This window comes from Limulus polyphemus, unplaced genomic scaffold (assembly GCF_000517525.1).
Source record: "Limulus polyphemus unplaced genomic scaffold, Limulus_polyphemus-2.1.2 Scaffold2937, whole genome shotgun sequence".
Lineage (NCBI taxonomy): Eukaryota > Metazoa > Arthropoda > Merostomata > Xiphosura > Limulidae > Limulus > Limulus polyphemus.
In genome coordinates, this window is record NW_013668547.1 from 2,018 (window position 1) to 14,943 (window position 12,926).

Here is a 12,926-nt window from a genome sequence, read left to right on the forward strand (position 1 = left end):
CTTTTCACTTATATTACAGGATAAAAAAACAAACAAAGAGAGATCAGAATTGTAAAATAATCTTTTCATTGTAGATTTTTATAACGTATGAGCTCCCAGGTGGATCGGTGGTAAGTTTGAGAGCTTATAACGCTAAAAATTGGGTTTTGATACACGCTGTGAGCACAGCCCAGATAGCCCATTGTGTATCTTTGCGCTTAACAACAAACAGAATAAGCAACTACATGTGCATGTTTCAACAGAACCTTGGACTGTTTCGTCATACCTCGGTTGTGCTGAAGCATGCACACGTAGAACAAAAATACAAAAATACGTCGATAAAATGTTTTTTAATTATATGTATATATATATATATATATAATGTATATTAATGTCGGACAGATGGCATACTCGTCACTTGTTTCTGTTTCAGTTTGGTGATTTGAGACTAATACCAGTGTCTCAGTGTGGAGGGGTTTGTTTTGAGTATGGAAGTTATGTTGCTGTTGACATTTTTGAAATAGTTTCTGTATTGTTTAAGTGTTTGCTTTGAAACGTAATTTTTATAGAACATGATAATTTTCTTCAATTATGAAAAATAATAGTATTCAGTTCCATTAGGATAGTATTACAATTACTTTACAATTATTATTAATTGTTTGCGAAAGTACCGTAAACACGTAAACTTTGAAAATGAAAACTGATTAACACTAACACTAATAGGTGGTCACAGTAACAGATCTGAAATAGAAAGATTGGGTGAACTTTGGATGATTGACGTAATTCGCTGAGCATGTGATAAGGGTTTACTGCATGTACGTAGTATATTTCTTTCTTCAACTTCTTGTGTATTGTGATGTTTGTTGAATGTTGTTGCACATTATCATTCTTAGCAAGAAGTTTTAAAATTCCATATTATAAAGCTGACGGCAGAATCTTGAGCTCTAATACTAGTTTGAACTTGAAGATGAGCCATGAGGTAAGAATAAATATAAAACAAGCAAATTTTTAGTGTTGGACTTAAAAAATAGGCGGTACTGTAGTTAGAATATTTATATTGTTATTGTTTGAATCAGAGTTACTTGAGACTTTGAATCAGATTGATTGCTATCAGCTGTGAGTCGACTTGGACTGTATCAAGTAATACAGGTGAGCTTGTAACAATTTAAATAAATTTAAAGTGTTGTGAGTCTGAAAGCCATATGACTTGAACATTCATCACAAGTCCTTATTTCAACTAATTAATTTTAGATAATGTACAGGGCTTAACAATACACTATGTTACTACCAAATAAAACAAGCATGATACCTATTCTCTTTTTTCCTTATGCATGATTAATAACTGTAATGTTCCAAGTAGCATGTTCAAAACTTGCAGTAAACAGAAAGTGAGTTTGATTTGATTGTTTTTGTTTGTTTGTTTTTTGAATTTTGTGCAACACTACATGAGGACTACCTGTACTAGCTGTCCCTAATTTAGCAGTGTAAGATTAGAGGGAAGGTAGCTAGTCATCACCACTCACCACCAACTAATCTTTTACCAATGAATAGTGGGATTGACTATCACATTATAATACCCGCATGGCTGAAAGAGTGAGAATGTTTGGTGGGACGGGGATTCGAACCCGCTACCTGCATATTTCGAATCAAGTGCCCTAACCACCTGGCCATGCCGGGCCGAGTTTGATTTGAATTAATTTGTTTTAATTAATCTGAAACATGTTTTAATTTTGCTTTATGATTGTAAACTCAATAAGTAAATATGATGATGTCCCTTGTGCTGGTAGTTTGAACTTAAAGTTATTGTGGATGATTTTATATGTAGGCTGGGCTGTTTGTTTTTTATTAGGTGACTTTGATGCTTAATATCTTTCTTTTTGCTTATCTGGTATCTTTATCATTTTCAGATAAGTCTGTTTGAAAAAAAAAGCTCCATTTTAATCAATCAAATCATTTTATTTTAAACTATTTCTCAATATAATCACACATGTCTTATAGTGATTTTATACATTTCATATTCCAGTTGATCCTTTCCATTTTAAAACTTTTCCCTTTACCCTGGTTTTTCTATTTTAAAGTTATAAAATTACTAAGATTAATTAGACTCAGACTTCCTTGCATGTTCTATGGAACAGTATAATTTTCATGTGCAGTTGCAGTTTACACTTTTTATATTAAAAGCTAAATTGGGACAAAAGCTCTGAAAACATGTTTTACAATCAGTATGTCTACCAAATATAAGTTCTAGTTTACTTCAATATATATTTTTTTTATTTCTTGAGAAACTGGAAGTTTAGCAGATTGGCTTTATATACAGTAAGACCCCGTTTAGTGCCACCCTGCTTTAAGCTGTTTCGTTATAGAGCTCTTGTCTCCTTGAGAGATTTTTGTTTTCACGAGAGAGAGAGAAAAAAAATATGCAAATCCATAACTCACCGAACACTACTTTTTCATACTAATGGTAGTAGTGCACTAAATTTTTATTTAATAAGATAATACAACAAAGAACATAGAATAATGACATGCAAAAAGCACACAATGTCCCGTAACTAATTTTTTGGCGTTTCTAGCGATGCAATATGAACCGTTAAAACATCATCCATCTACAAAATATCATTCCCATGGGAATAAACATTTTATGAGGAAGCAATCTACAAATCTCTGTACATATAACAATGTAATATAGTACATCATTTGATATATGAAAACCTTGCCTGCCTATTGGTTATAACTAATATAGTCATAAACATAAGAGAGAACTAGATGATTGACAAATCCTGAAAGAGAGGATGTGGCAGGAGGGGTGTAATTTTCTATTTGATGACTCTGTAATCAAACAAGATTAAAGGTTAATAAAAATTTTCTTTTTTCCAGTGATGACAATATTATAGATAATAATTTACATTAAATTTATCAGTACCTAAATAAAGCACTTATACATCATTTACAGGTAAGAAAAAATGCCTTCAGTTACATATCTCCACATGTGTACTGTTAAAATGATCCTGTTTAGAGCTGATTTTGATAGATTATGATTTTTTTCAATAAAAAAATCTTGATCAACATGTGGGTAATATGTTTTGTTAGATTATGATTTTTCCTTCAATAAAAAGATATTGATCAAGAGTTGAAGTTAAGACACACTGTTTTAACAAAATAAAACATCAAAAGAGGAAGTTTTTTGTGTTATCATTATGGTTAATACCTTGCAGTAATACATTATTATTTTGTAAGTTGCAGAGTTTATACTTTTGGTATTCAGAAAAATAATACATAAAAGTGGTCAAAATCAAAGATAATTGTTTCTCATCAATTTTTAAGGATTGAAGTTTCAGTTGTACGAATTTCGCACAAACATAAAACTTACTAAGCACTACCTTGTTGCACATTAATTTTGTTTTTAAGTGGTTCTGTACATTATAAACGTATATAGATTTTTTAATTCTGAACTTATACCTAATGTTTTAAATTATTTATTTTGAAAATATTTTGGGTGTAATTACCTAAAAAGTTGACAAACAGCAATAGATTCTAATAAAATTTCAAATGTATGAGATTTTCTTCAGAAAAATGCAAATTTTATAGGAACATTCCAAGGAACTTGAAACATATACATTGATATTTAATTCAGTTTTAGTTCCAGCTAAGCTGTACAATTGTGCAAGAAAGTAGCAAGATAATGTGTGTAGTGGAAGTTTATCAACTCATACATTACAAAAAGATGAAAGAAAAGTGATTAGAGTTTCTGATGCCAGAGTTGTTCTAAATGCTACAGTGTGAGTTATTAAACAGACTGCACCTCATTCTGAGTGCCATCTATTCTGTGATAGCAGACTCTTGAGGTATTGTTTGAATGTGATCCTATAGATATTTCAATTTTGTAATGTTAAACATTATTAAACAGGGTGCACCTCATTCTAAGTGCCATCTATTCTGTGACAGCAGACTCTTGAAGCATTGTTTGAATGTAAACCTATATATATCTGAGTTTTGTAATGTTAAACATTACCCATTTAACTCCTACATCAGATAGTGCAAGACTTGCATATGGCCATGTATTTACATATACAAAAGGTGTTATGAACTTTAAACCAGCTGTGGATGTACTGCAGGAACTGTTCTAAATATTAGTCACAGATCTTCAACTTCTGGTGTAATATATAACGTTTTTTTTTCTCATGAAATTAAAACATGACTTGTGTGAATAAGCTATTTTGCTAACATTTTAAAAATATACGCAGAGTGTGTACGATGTTGTGCACAAACAATGTTTTTATTCATTCTGAAACTTAATTTCCTTTGTTTTACTACATTTTTAAAGTGTGTAATTTTCCAAAATATAGAGCACTTAATCAAAGTAGTAGAAACTTTGTTGAAATAAAAATTAATTATTGGATAGTGAAATTGTTTTTACAGATTCTTATATTTCATGACTGTGTCATTGTAAATTTTGTATGCATAATAGGATGGCTCTTATCCAGGAGATAAAAATCAAAAGTACTAATTTCTTTTGGGAAACTCTGTACTTTTATAAGGTTTGACCAGAAACTAAAGACAACATTTTAAGGGAATCGAAGCATGTTAAGAGGTTGCTATTAGCCATAGATGTTTCTATCCCAATGAGGAAAAGGATGAAAAAATAAATTTATTATAGAACCACAGAAAAATCAATTGCTGAAAGCTGCTAATATGCTCCCATATTACAGAATGAAGTAACATTTGCTTCTACAGCTTTCATGATAGTACCCTTCTTTACATCTGGAAATTTCTTGTTTGTGCTCCTTAAGCACTAAAAGAAGATACTGTTTTTGATCTTTGTGTGAAGCCAGTGATATTCTTACAGGAGGGCTGCTGCACATCCTGTGGTGCAATTGACAACCTGGTGCTGCTTGCATGTTTATTTGCTCTTCAAGAACTTTTCATCTTGTTTCCATTGGTCGGAATCTTTGGAGAGGAATAAGTCTGAGTTTATGCCAATGATTTAGAAAAACTAGAGGCTGATGGCCATGATGAAGTTTTCATGGCTTTGATTCTTCTCTTTGATCATTGCTCTTTTTGCCAGTCTTCATTCCCATGGTTCTTGAGAGCTTGGACCATACGATGCTTGGTCTCCATGAATGTATTGTTGAAGAAGGCAAAAATGACAAACTCCTGAGACAAATAACATAGGTGTCAAATTTCTTCAATTTGGTGTGGTGTTGGCTGCCTGTGGAGCTGCAGGCTCTTCCTTGGAGTGGATAATGAGAGGGGCGGACTTGGTACCATGCTTTGACATAAATGGTGGAAACAAATATGCAAATTCTTTTCATTGCTGCCCTCTTTCTCACCATGAGCTTAAACTGGTTTTGCAACATGAAGACTGAGTGTAAATGGCCTTCACCATCCACCTGGCTTGATGCATTACTCCTAGGGCAATCAACTGAACTCCCCAAGGTGATGTCCCTCTAAGAAAGTTTGTTACTAACTCCAATACTGCTCTATAGTTAGCTCTGGGTTGCTGAGTCTGGATTAGAGCATTAAAAGAGTAGATCATCAGAAGAGCATGAGGTAAAATATTAAATCTTGGTAACGACCTCTAATTTTATATGTATTTTGCTACAAACTGGTCCACACTAGTTTTTCATTAATCCTCTCAAATCCTCCTGGTGCCCCCACTAAAAACTCAGAAGTTCTAAAATAAAGGTCACCGTAATACATTAATATATTTGGTTAGGTTCAGATAACACTTTTTGTTATACTTTTATTCATATTGTTGTAACACTGTTCTTTTATTGGTACATTATTTTAAACTCTCTGGGGAAGATAATCAAAATCCAGTCCATGTAAATGATAACAAATTAGTTTATTTCTACCTTGATTACAAAAGCTTCTTATCACTTCTAAACTGTTATAACTAGTTGTTGGTCTAAATTGACAAATGATGCTAACTTCACCAAACTTTCATGAAATTAACATACTTATTATTTCCAACTGAAAACAAACTGTTGCTCAAATGAGAACACTGATTCACTCTACTATCTTCTTAACTATCTCTGGTGTTACCCTGACTCTGTATTTATAATCTAACCTTGAATCTACTAGAAAATTTTATGTAAAATCCCCTATAATTATCTAGATGTTCTAGGTCTATTTAATCTTAATGTTGTCATTATAACTTACTGTTCTTTCTGGCTAGAAAACAAATTACAGTGTTAGAAAAATATAACTTATAACACTGTCATCTTCGTATACTGTGATGGCCCTTAAAAACCCTAATACAAAAATAAGACACTACTCTAAACTGTCCATTCACCAAATCTTTCAAGGCCCATAGTATAATGATGGGATGTGCCTCGTACCTTGTTGTAACTGGCCTTCCTGTTGCAGAGGAAGTTCGTTTGGGTATGCACTGAAGTGAGTCCACTGGCAGCTCCATCCTTGATGATTCATTGGAGATAATCTCATCAGGAATTGTGGGCTTCTCTGCAGATTGAGTTTCTGCTGACAAATTATGCTGTGGGTTTACCCACTTGGCATTTACAGTAGATGACTTTCGGCCACTTTCCAGGTTCTGTAAACCACATCATTTATTATTTTCAGTGCAACATATGTCCTTTCCCAGTACTTGCTTGATTTGGGATTTGGCTCTTTCTTGTGCCTGTGATTGCATAGCCAAATTATGTCATCTCAGTGAAATCCAGTCTTACCAGCATTAACTCCATAATTACGTTTCATTTTATTACTAGTTGATTTAAGTCTTTCTCAAGTAAAGTCATGTGGCTTTGATGGTGTTCCATAATCTCTCCATATACTGTTTAAGACTTTTCTGAGAGATTGTTTTCCAGATAAGAGTACAGAAGATCCAATGACACTAAGTTCTCTCCCAATCATCAGTGATGAGAGTGTGTTGCTATTAGCTTCATTTATTGTTGTATGATAACTCATCAGTAACAGTGGAAGATCTTGAACCTATGTTTTCTGATGTTCACTCACATGTATGGCTAACCATCATGTGGTTGTATCTCTCAACCATGTCATTAGAAGATGGATGAAGGGTGTTGTCCTGTTTTGTTTTTATCCCAAAGAGCTGACACATTTCTACAAACATGTCTGATTCAAAATTCTGTGTCTGATCTGAGTGAAGTTCCATAGGGAAGCTAAATTTTGAGATAAATTTGGTGAGATTCTTTGCAAAGGCTTCTGCTTCTTGTTTCAGAAAAGCATATGCTTTTGGCCTTTGGTGAAATAGTCCATCACAGCAATGATGTATCTGTTCCCACTGTTACTCTGTGCAGGGGACCCAGCACATATATAACAACTCTCTCCAATGGTGCTCTAACACAATGTTGATGTAGCTGCCCATGATGTTTTTTCGCAGCAGAGTTCACATACTTAACACTAGTTCTCCACAGAACCCTGCCATCCAATCCAATAGAAGCATGCTCATAGTCACTCTTGTGTCATCTTAACATCCAAGTGCTTAGATGCTGGAAAGTTGTGAAGATGACAGAATGCTTCAGAATATAGAGATTGCATAAGTACCAACTGAAGATATTGTTTTTGTCCATTGGTATTGTCCATTTTATGACATAATAAACAATCTTGTTAGCATAATGAATCCTACTATGCCCAATACATTTTTGTTTTGAGGTTGTATTGAGAGACGGTTTGCCATGAGTGTTTTTTTCTGCACTGTCATTGAATTATATATTTTGTATATTTTGCCTGAGTAGCTTGCAGCTGAATGTTGGACAATACCAGTTCTTTATCGTAATTTGTGGATGACACATCTTGGACTACACTTCGCTGTACTTTAGGTTGGTAGTATTCTCTATCCTGTGCTCCCTGTTCTTACACAGTTTACACTTTTCATTAACACATTGTCTTTGGGATAATGTGTCAGAATTCCCATGATTCTGCGTTGGACAATGCAGTATGTTAAAGTTGTACTCTTGGAATTGCTCTAGCCATCTTGTTATTTGGCTTTATGGATTATGAAAATTCAATAGCCACGTCATTGCTGAGGGAATTATTTGGAGCTTAAACCTTTGTTCATATAGATAATGATGGAAATGACTTGGGGCTTGAACAACACTTAGCAGCTCCTTATGAATTGTACAATCTATTTTCTTTGGCATTCATTGCCTTTCTATAGTAGCCAATCACATGTTCCTTTTATAGTTGTACTTGTGACAAAACTGTTCCAAGTGCAAGAGCACTGAAACCTGTATCTAAAATGAGCGGGTCTTCCAGAGTTGGGTATGCCAGTACAGGAGAAGTGATCAGTTCCTTCGTCAGTTTGTTGAATGCTTGTTCATCTATTGATGCCCAACAAAATATATTTAACTTTTCAAGTAATTTATATAGAGAACAATATATGTCAGAGAAAAATTACAAAATGATGGTAGTAAGAGCATAACCCATGAAATCCTTTTATTTCATGCAGGTTCTTAACTTACTATGCACCCCACGAAATTCGCCTGTTGATGGAATAACTCACACTACTCGGAATTCAATTCAAGTTTTTTCCTCAATCAAAACAAAATCTTCCTTCGGTCTATATAAAACTGGTCAAAGGTTTTCCCATGTGTGATTATGCCATTCAAGTAGATGAGTACGACAGTATAGGGTAGTTCAGATAAAGCACACTATTAGTCATTGGAATGTAACAGGAGCATTAAATTATCCAAATAGTAACATGACAAATAGCCAATATTCATTTCTTGCAATAAATGCTGTTTTCACTACCTGCTTTGCCGACTTGCACTTAAAATCCAGTGTCGAAAACCATTTTGATCCAGATAATCCATTCAAAGTAGTGTCAATGGGTAGGCATCCTTCTTTTAACTTCATTCATTTTTCATTACATTATGCGGAACCTTGTGGACCCAGCCTTCCTTTTCACAAATTCTAGGCAATGCCAAGGGACACGTGATCGGTTCTTTCATTCCCTTTTCCTTGATGGCTTCTATCTCTTTAAAATCCTCAGTCTGTTTTGCAAGCGAAAGTTATCTAGCTGTCTGATGGAGCTGCGTCTTTATGTAACCCCCATCATTGATCAGTTGTAAGATCTCCACAGCTCTGGTCATACAATTCTTGTTAATGAGGTGGTAAACTGTCCTCACATAAGAATTTGACATCAAAATTCTTACATTGTTTCTAAAATTCACTACTTCCGGTGTTTTTTGATGTGGAAACACAACCTATACAGCCTCACATATTGCAACATCTCATTCAGATTTGATGTTTTATGTTGATGGTTCTAATGATTTGATTTTATTCTTCTGATTCACAAGAGTTCTTCCAACCTTTAAGCTATCAGGATATGCGGGAGTGTTTGGTTCTATTATGGTCCAGTCACAAATATAATTTATTTTTTTAACAAGTCCTGGTATGAGTACTTCATTTCTCAGTGGTACAGTGACTACTCTACTTGTTCTCGCATGAAGTTCACTTATTGGTGTAGTAATTTTCATGTAGTACTCAAGGATTTCCTGGCTATATATTGTGAAGCTTTCAAAGCTAGCCTAACCTCGCAGATATGTTTCCACATAAAGTCAGTTTACAATATGCACTCTTCCTCAGTGTTAATTAACAGCACATAATGAGGTAAGGAGAGTTTCATACAGTAAGAGTAATTTCAAACTTTTCTCTTTCTGGTATTTTATGTCCACTTGCTGTTTGCATCACACCTTCTTTTTTCATCTCTGGAAGCAATTTCCCACCTTTCACTACCAAATCAGGATAAATTGTTGTAGCCGTAGAACCAGTGTCAATCGATATATTGTAAGGCTTTCCGTTACTAAACTCGTGGATCTGTGGACTTTTTTCTTTAAAATTCTTATCTCCTTTGTAACTTTGGAGTATTCTCAGCAAAACTTTTCCACATAAATACAACCAATTACTGTTTCCCAATGTCTGGTTAGCCCCTTTGATTTTGTTTGGGTTAAAAACTCATCCATGGGTTACTGTCTTGATAATTATTGATTTATCACAGTCTAGGCTGTAATGGCCAGACTTCCCATAATTAAAACAGTTTCTTCTTTCTAGTATCCTATAGGAGGAGTTCATATTTCCTAAAAGGTATTTGTCAGCAGTTCCTGGCAACACATTAGTTCAAGTTACACTTGAAACACTTATTGTCTTGTGGTTTATCCCAACCATTCTGTGTAACTAGTTTTCCGACTAATCCGTTCAGTTAGCCTATACTATTATCAATGCAAGTTGATGTTTCAATACAGTCTGATCTGATGATCCCATGACCTTAGTTTTTTATCTGCAGACTTAATAGATTCTTGTTCCATCAATAATTGCATAACTTCCTTTAAGGATTTATTGAATGTGATAGTACAGCCCTTAAAGTTGGTTTGTTTTTAAAAGCGAAGGTGGTTAGTGCGCTCGACTCGCAATCTGAGGGTCGCGGGTTCGAATCCGCGTCCAACTGAACATGTTCGACCTTTCAGCCTTGGGGGCGTTGTAAATAGTAGCCCAAAAGTTCACGGTGGGTGGTGATGACTAGCTGCCTTCCCTCTAGTCTTTCAATGCTCAATTAAGGATGGCTAGCGCAGATAGCCATCATGTAGCTTTTCGCGACATTCAAACCAAACCAAGAACAAAGGTACTCAATGGGTTATCTGTGCTGTGCCCACCTTGGGTTTTCTGTGTTATGAGCCTTCAGTCTTACCGCTGAGCCACCAGGGGACAGCCACTAAATTGTGGATTAGATGATGTGAAAGAACAACGTTACAACAGTGCATCACCTGGCTTCCCTTACGATGCTGAACACTATATAGAAAGGATTTAGTAGTTATGTATACGAAAAACGACCTTGTAAAATGATTTTTGGTGTTACAGTGAGCAAAGTAATATTAAACGGCTTTGTATTAGCCATTTTGCATAACCTTTATTAACAGTGCCAGAAATGTTAGCTACGGTTGGTAAACCATAAAACAGTCGAGGCAGATCGAAAACCTAGGTTAAAAACTTGTGTTGAATGCAGTTTTCCTTAGACAAAATTATTTTTAAAAAATTCACGAGTTGTTATAACTCTTACTTAACGTTGCTGAACACGAAATACGTGTTTTGAAAAGAGCCTAGTGGCGTATCGATTTAATCACGCCTCTTGGTCCACTTGTGATACAATATATCATTCTTATTATGTTTGAGGCTGTTTTCCGTTTTTTTTTGTTTTTTTTCATTTATTCGTATTTTGGGTGTTATTGAACCAAGTATTCAGAGTTTTGTGCTTCTATACAGTACTATGGTTGCTATGGTGACGTCCCTAATAATTTCAAGCGCACCAACATAGACTTAATATACGTTTCGTATATTAAGTCTATGCGCTCTACGAATATTCAGGTTGTCAGATGAATGAGTCACGTGCTTAGAATATTGGCTTCGTCACAGAAACGTTCTTGTTCCTATCATTACGTCTCAAATTCTGCGAGAGTGCGCGGTTATATTTTGTTTTATTCTGAAAACGAAAAGTTGTTCACACTGATGACGGACGATAATTTCCAAATAATCTTTTTTAATCCTCGTTTTAACAATAGAAGTTCCACACTTTATGTGGCGAAAACTGCGTGTCATCCTATTTCATTGTGTGATTAATATTCCAGTGAAGTTAAACCACAAATTCTATCGTACAAAAACAATTATTATTACTGTTTCTTTAACAGTTTAAGTGTATAGAGATACGTGTAAAACAGGATGTGTCGTAACTTCTGATTTACAGTTTAGTTTCCAACACGTGCCATTTAAAGCATTAAATGTCATGTTTTGACCGCCATCTACTTTGTGTTGGATGTTTTTTGAAGGTATGTTAGGCTAGTAAATTTTTGATTACGCATGATTATTTCCTCCTGATTTTTTGCAGAGTATTGTGTTAGTGCTTGTTCTCGAGAGTTTCAAATAATATTTGCATAAAACTTTTTTGGTGGTTTTAATTAAATGTTACATTTAATAGATAAATATGTCCGTTTCATTAAACAGTATAGCACATTGTTTTGGTGTGAATGCCTCTTGTAAGGTGAAGAAGCAGAATTATAAATAATCATACTTGCCATGAGACATTAGTATTAAGCCTGTTATGTATTTTTAACATTACATTCCTTATTCAGTCCGCTTTTGTTTTTCAAGAAAAAAAGAGGAACGCGTAATAGTTAAGATATAAATGTTAGACCTTCAGTAATTTTATGGCAAATATGATTAGTTATGAAATGGAAAATTGAGGCCTGACTAGCAAATTGTGTAAAGTAATATTAAAACTAATAAAATTAAAGTAATTTTTCAGTTATTCCTTCTTTATATAATCAAATCGTAAACAACGTGTTTTTAAAATCTTTACAATTACTATTTATTCTTTTACTAAGGCAAACATACGAAGATATTTTTGGAACTTTAAGGCCGAACTTATGGTTTCTATATAGATTGGAATGTCGAGAGCCAGTACGGGCACCGGGGCAAACATCCTTGCCTTTCTCTCTCTCTTTTTTAACATTTTCAAGAATTTATTAAAAAGAAGACCCTAAATTAGGACAGCAACGAGCTTTACGCTTATACTGTGAGGTAAAAACGGCTACTGCTATGATTTTGTCTGGTTTATGAAATTAATTATAGATTTGTTGTTAATTTATTAACGCCTATAAAGTAACAAATACATATTAATTATTACTCAAATTATTATTTGAGTCGTTCTTAATGTATCAAGCGTCTATATGAAAAGAAAAGCCAAACACTATGGTTTTTAACATTAAATGAAGATATAGCCAAAAGATGCTTTGCGGGCTTTACGGCATAACCAGGTTTCATTCGTCCGGGCCCCTAGGCAGTTGCCCCCTTTGCCCCCCCCCTGTCGGCGGGCCTGCCTACTGGAAAGTGGGAAAATGTAAAATAGAACAGTTTGTGGACAGAATGTTGAAAGGGGCAAATGGGGAAAAGAAGCAAAATTAGCCTAAACCGAGGCGGGA

At 34.5% G+C, this 12,926-nt stretch overlaps 1 protein-coding gene across 6 annotated transcripts in view; it reads left to right on the plus strand.

Moving 5' to 3' along the window:
• The first annotated feature begins 713 nt into the window (after positions 1–713).
• LOC106468256 (cyclin-dependent kinase 17-like) overlaps positions 714–12,926 on the plus strand; it is a 142,130-nt gene continuing 129,917 nt past the window's right edge. For 2 of the 6 annotated variants that reach the window (XM_022396589.1, XM_022396591.1), the window contains exon 1: positions 715–958. The gene's annotated coding sequence lies outside the window, so the exon portion shown is untranslated. Of the gene's footprint in view, positions 959–11,425; positions 11,775–12,926 lie in introns of those variants that run through there. The other 4 variants (XM_022396587.1, XM_022396588.1, XM_022396586.1 and 1 more) reach the window with 3 other exon arrangements.